The sequence below is a fragment of the Staurois parvus genome, unplaced genomic scaffold, assembly GCF_062004578.1.
Source record: "Staurois parvus isolate SC_StPar_1 unplaced genomic scaffold, SC_StPar_1.0 ptg000234l, whole genome shotgun sequence".
Classification (NCBI taxonomy): domain Eukaryota; kingdom Metazoa; phylum Chordata; class Amphibia; order Anura; family Ranidae; genus Staurois; species Staurois parvus.
This window is the reverse complement of record NW_028318030.1, coordinates 7,053,803-7,060,000: the sequence shown is the minus strand read 5'-3', so window position 1 is coordinate 7,060,000 and position 6,198 is coordinate 7,053,803. Positions and strand designations below refer to the sequence as shown.

Here is a 6,198-nt window from a genome sequence, read left to right as displayed (position 1 = left end):
AATAGAAACTTGCAGTGCAGAACAGAACACAGGATATCTGTCATAACCAAGGGTTATACGCAGCTACCTTCAGGTGAACGGAAAAAAAAAAACCACACAAGCAGCGCAAACACCTAGTGCATTATCCAAGGTTTATTAAAATGCAACATCACCAGGATTTTATCCATAGGTTAACTACACATCTGATTCCCTGGCTTCTTCCTGGCATTGACCCCATTGAGGCGTTGGAGAGTTAGTGCTTTTACTTCCGGTGAATGAACACTGGCGAAAAAGCAAGCTGCAAGCCTGGTAGCAAGCAAAAGAGAGATCACAACAAAGGGGAAGGACATGTGTCCTGCACTGCACCTCCATGAAATTAATTTTACTGGTAAGTCAAAAATCCTAGATTCTTAATTGTAAAGTACTCAGGAACTTAGTCATAATCGTGAGAAAAACAGTCCAACTGAGGGATGAAAACAGGAGCGCTTATCCAAAGTAGGTAGTAAAAGAAATTGTCAACCAAAAAGTAAAAAGGTGCAAATATCAACATCACAGTTTATTACAAACAGTGCAAGGTAAAAGGTCCCCTTTTAACTTGTACTGTTTGCAATAAACTGTGATCTTGTTACTTCTTGGTTGGCATTTTTTTTGTTATTACCCACTTTAACAAAGCGCTCCTGTTTTTTTGGTCCTTCACATAATGTTCCTATGAGTTTTGCAGAGCAGCTTCCTTTGGGACTTTTTTTTTTTTTTTATTTCTTATCCACTTGGAACTTTTTTTTGTGCGCCTGGATTTTTGAGTTGTCAACTGAGGGATGAGCAACACAGCACACAATGCAAACAGGCCCACGAAACAAACAGGTCAAGAAGGGGCTCAACATAGCTCAGAGAGCAGCTTGCAGCGCCTTAAGCCTGAAACTGGCATCAGAGAGGCATAAATGGTAAAATGCACGTGTAAACAAGACCAGGTGGCAGCCTTGCAAATCTGAGAACAGATGCCTGATGCTGAAAAGCCCATGATCTGATACAGTGCACCCTAGAGGGAGAACCCTATCCTTTAGACCAGGGTTTTCCAAACAGGGTTCTGGGGCACCCTGGGGTGCCACAAAGAGTCCCCAGGGGTGTTGTGGCTGAACGACAAATAGACCTTTACAGTCATGAAAGGGTTACTCTATCTGTGTACAGAGAGGAGGGAGAGAGCATACCCCCCCACCCCGCCCAGCTCTCCCATCCTCTTTATACTCTTGCTGGCAAAACTGAAAGCTGTGCAAGCTTGTCGCCTGCATCATGTCAACCAATGACGTCATCAGTTGCTGAAGACAGATTAAACAGCTTGCACAGTTTTCAGTTTTGACATCAAGAGTAAGTGGATGAGAGAGCTGTACAGAGCTGCAGGGTGTGCTCTCTCTCTCCCTCCTCTTTGTACACACACTTTAACAAAGAAACCCTTTCACAGTCTGGTCTTGATTACCTCCCTTTCAGGCTGCTCATGTCCCATGAGTGTGTGAAATAATCTAAGGCTGGCCATACATTATACAATTAGATAGATATATATATATATATATATATATATCTATCTATCTAAAGGAAATTAGGCAGAAATTTGACAGAATATTGTATAGTGTATGGCCAGCCTAAGTCTGCAGAGTCCTGTACAAATCCCACCCATCCCCTCCCCTTCGCAGGGGATGGTGGGGATTTGTGCTAGCAGGGGTATTTACAACCTTCAAGCCACTTAACTCCTTACAAATTACATTTAATGGTGCCGGAATGCTTATAAAATTGACTGTTTTCCCACTCTGTACAAAAACATGCTGCGTTTTGCATGCGTGGGGTTGCCACATAATTCTTTATGTACATTTCTTTATGTAACACAGTACCATGTATTTTGGTGGGGAGCGATTTAAAAGTCATGCCAGTTCCCTTTTTGCATGCTTCACAAGCATAGAGCAGCCTATTAAAAAAAATGCAACACACTGGAACATGCAAAAAGAACTCACACTCGGACACACCTTGTGAATGAGTCCTCAGACTGGTGTACCCCAGGATTGGGCGCAATTCTAAAGGGTGTCTTGACTGAAAAAAGCTTTAGACTATAGGCTTGAAACTGGACTTGTGTAATCTACCTTGCAATGGTGTTGTAAGAAGCAGGAATTCCCTTTGTGAAAGTCATGGGGAAGAGCAATGGGGGAATTCAATCGCCGAAAGAAGGCCATAGGCAAGAGGTAGACTCTTACTGCACATACCACATCAAGAGACAGTGGGTAGAAATTTCCTAGGGATGCTTTGGAGAACGACACAAAGATAGGACAAGGTTATCCGGTTGAAATAAGAGCAAACACTCTTGGGGAGAAAAGACTTAAGCCACAGGGCAGCACAGTCTTGCGTAACATTAGGAAAGGTTCTTTACAGCAGAAGGCTGCTAACTCAGAGACCCTCAGCACCAATGTGATAGCAATGAGGAAAGCCACCTTGCAAAATGAAAGGCCAATGGTCTCTAAAACAGAACAGCCAAGGCCTAGATTTATTTGTTCATGGTACTCAAGGCCAGATGCTGATCTAGACCAAACTGTGGCAAAGTCAGGTCCCATAGAGCACTTCCTAGCCTCACACCACGCAAAATAGGCTTTCCCTGTGTGATGGTAGACCTTCCAAAAAGCTGATTTCCTAGCCTTCAAGAGGTTAGGGATGACTGAACCTGTTAAACCTTCTTCCCTCATGAACTGGGATTTTTCAGCCAAGCTATTAAAGCCAGTGACCGAGAAACAGAATGTTGGACTGATTCTTGGGACAGAAGGTTTGAGCGAGGGGCCCTTGGAGAGTCTGCCATGAGCCTGAGTATATCTGAATAAGATGTCGTCCTAGGCTGGTTTGGTGCAATGAGAACCACAGGGATGCCCTCTATTTCGATCCTGAAGAGCATATGAGAAGAAGTTGGAGGGGTAAAAAGGCATAATCAGTTGGAACTGATCTGATGGGGTCACCAGAGCATTCACTGCGAAGGCCCCAAGGGCCATGGACATGGCAACAGACCTACCCAGTTTGCTACTAAATCTGGATACCAGAAGATCCACTTCTAGTCCCACCTGCATAAACATGCCAGAAACACCTCCAGACACTGATGGCTAAGAAAGTTAATCTACCAATTTCCCCATGCCTGGGATGTGAAGGCCGGACAGGGCTGAAAAGTGAAGCTCTGCCCAAGAAAGGATTAAGTAATTTTGAGCACCATGATTTCTGATGCCTCTTTGATGGCTGACATGGGCCATGCCTGTAGTGTTGTCAGATTGGATTCTTGGTGAAATTGTAACGCAAGGGGCAAGCAATGAAGTGATGACCTAATCGCCAGGATGATGATCGGAAGCCAAATTTCCTGCGATGGATCCCTGAGCTTACAGGGCATCTAGGACTCGTCCCCAGCCCGATAGACTGGAATCTGTTGCAAGAACTTTTTATGTCTTTGGGGAAAGAGTGTTTCCCTGGATCCAGGTTGGAAATCCACCCCTGCAGGTAGGGTCTGGTCTTTCAGGTCCATGATGCCAGAATGTTGAATTTCAGCAGTCTGTAGTGAAACTAGGTGTATGGCACTTCCTCGTAGGAGGCTAAAATCAGGTACAAGTCCTTCATGCAGGCACAAACTGAGGGTCAGCCTTGGGAACAAAGTGCCTATTCATGAGATTGGAGGGTAAGACAGTACAAGGCCGTCACAGTATGAGTTTAGCAAACTGGTATAAAAAGGACACAGGATTCTCAAAAAGTGCAGTTTGAGAAGCTCTGGCATGGTTATTGTACATGGAGAAAGCTATAATCTATGTTTTCTCCAGATTTGGTAGTTCTGTAATGGGGCCTGGAGTTTGAGGGTTCCAAAGTGCCTTGTGTGGGAAGGAACTTTTAATCTGGTTGTTCCCATCAGAGACTGCATCCTTTGTGTGGTGGACTTCTTGCCTGAAAGACTGGGAAAGTCGGGACAGCTACACAGGCCTGGGGAGACCAAGAGAGGGTCTGTGAGGCCGAGAAATTTGAAGCGGCTAGCGGGTCTAGGGAGGCTGGCAGAATCTGGAAGTCTGGAGGGAGCAAACCCAGGGGCTGGAGAAAACTGGAGGCCACGAGTGAATTCGTGAAATGAGGTACTGCAGTAGAGGCCGAGTGAGCCTTAAGAGCCAAGTGGCTTAGTATTTTCCATTATTTGTATTTGCTGGAGAACCCCTGTGAGTAATCCATCTGTGTTGGACTTTGCCCTTTTATTAAATGAAATGCAAAGTAAACCAGGCCCTTAACTATAGTTCCAGTCTGACGTGGACTCACTTCAAAAGCCCATCTACCATGAAAGCGAACATTCCCCAGATCACAAGGGTAAAAAGTTTGTCCTTGGGAAGGAAGATCCTGTACAGGGCCATGTCCAACTTCAGGCCCAGGTACTCTAAGGTGAGAGTTGGTTCCAGCAATTACCTACACAGGTTGAACAAATTTGTTTTCAGATCCAGATTGGTCTGAGCTACTCCATTTGACTTGGAAACTGTGGATAGGTTTGAATGCAAACCTTGAAAGCATTCCTTACTTGGGACTAGGGCAAGGACCCCCTGTGAATGAGAATCTAAAACTCAAATTGTTAGCTTCTGGAAATTACACTCTGGACCCAGACATCTGAAATTTCTTGGGACGAGGCAGCTGGAGGACTTAAAAAAAGCAAAAATAACGTTTTTATGCCTCAGGGGTAGAAGGTCCACACACGGATGTGACAGGCCTTTTTGTTCTAGAGGAGGAGAGTATTCTTGCCCCCGTGACCTCTTTGACATACATTATCTAAGGAGGGACCAAACGTGTTCTCGTTCAAATGGCAGACGCTCTAAGCGTTTCTTGCATAGGAGTTTAGCTGACCAACACTTCAGCCAGAGAATTCTCCACATATGAATGAAGTGAAGCCTCCCCTGGAGATCTGGTGGAGAACACCTGCCAAGGACTTCAAACATAAGCTTAACGCTACAAGTACAAACTATAGTTGTTGAAGTACAGAAGGAACGGTTAGGAAAGAGCTAGGGTTTTGACCCATGTGCTTACTCCAGACAGCAAGGGTCTGGAAAACTGACATGAAAGCAACTGTGGGTTGCTGCCAAAGGAAAAAAAAAGGCCTTAACCCCCCTGGCAGTATTCCCGAGTGTAGCTCGGGGTTAACTTTTAGTACCAGAAGCGGTAACCCCAAGCTACACTCTGGATTACCCTGCTCTGGGATCCCTCCAGCCCTTACCTTGTCCTGCGCTCCTGCAATGTCCCCCCTGCAGCGTCCCCGGCCATCTCCTCTGGCCGATGACGGCATCTGTCTTCCGGGTTCCGTTCCCTGCAAGCGTCGGGACGTACAGGGGACGGAACCGGCGGGAAATTCAAAAATTTAAAAAATGTGACATTCACTCAATACACTAAAATCTGTTAGTATTACATTACTATATCAAACCATTTCACATATTTTTTGTCCCGAGTGCTTTGTCCTGTGCCCTGCCTGCATTTTTACTGTACTTTCTGTCTGGAAACTGAGAAACGTCCGTGGCATCCAAAAAGCGTCCCTTTAGGTCAAAAGTGGTTTTAGACCAGCTAGAGAACAGCGATCGTAAATTATAACCACTTGCAGAATTGAGTAATAATGATTCGTGGGGAAATTCGTCAAACACTGAAAAAGATTCTGTGACTAAGCTCAGTGATGTGCGAACTTGGCGCTCTATTTCAAATTTCAGTGTTATTGGTTTGATTACATTGTTGAATTAAATTTATTATTATTATTATTATTATACAGGATTTATATAGCGCCGACAGATTGCTCAGCACTTTACATTATGGTGGGAGACAGTACACGAGAAAGTACAGTAATAATACGATTCAATACACGAGGGGTTCGAGGGCCCTGCTCATTGTTATATTTTTTATAATTATTTATTATATTATAATTTATGATTTCATGTTTCAAATTTACCCGGGATGTTTACTAGACTCTTGTACGGACAGATTTCAGTGAGATATTCCTAAGAATTACAGGCCTACAATAAAAAAACAACATATTTCCATTGAAAACAATGTACCGCTTTGAGCACAGAAATACTGACGTAATCAGACCGCTAGGGAGGTTAAAGAGTGCATCTAACCTTTTATCCATAAACATATGGAGGAGCAAATAGCTTTTCCGGGCTAGGCCAGTAACCATACAGAATGGGAGAGAGAGTGTGCTGGAAA

The 6,198-nt window shown here is 44.3% G+C and overlaps 1 protein-coding gene across 4 annotated transcripts in view; it reads right to left on the bottom strand.

Annotated features, from left to right (window-relative positions):
- PARG (poly(ADP-ribose) glycohydrolase) overlaps positions 1-6,198 on the bottom strand; it is a 246,362-nt gene that overhangs the window by 52,435 nt on the left and 187,729 nt on the right. The window lies entirely within an intron of this gene.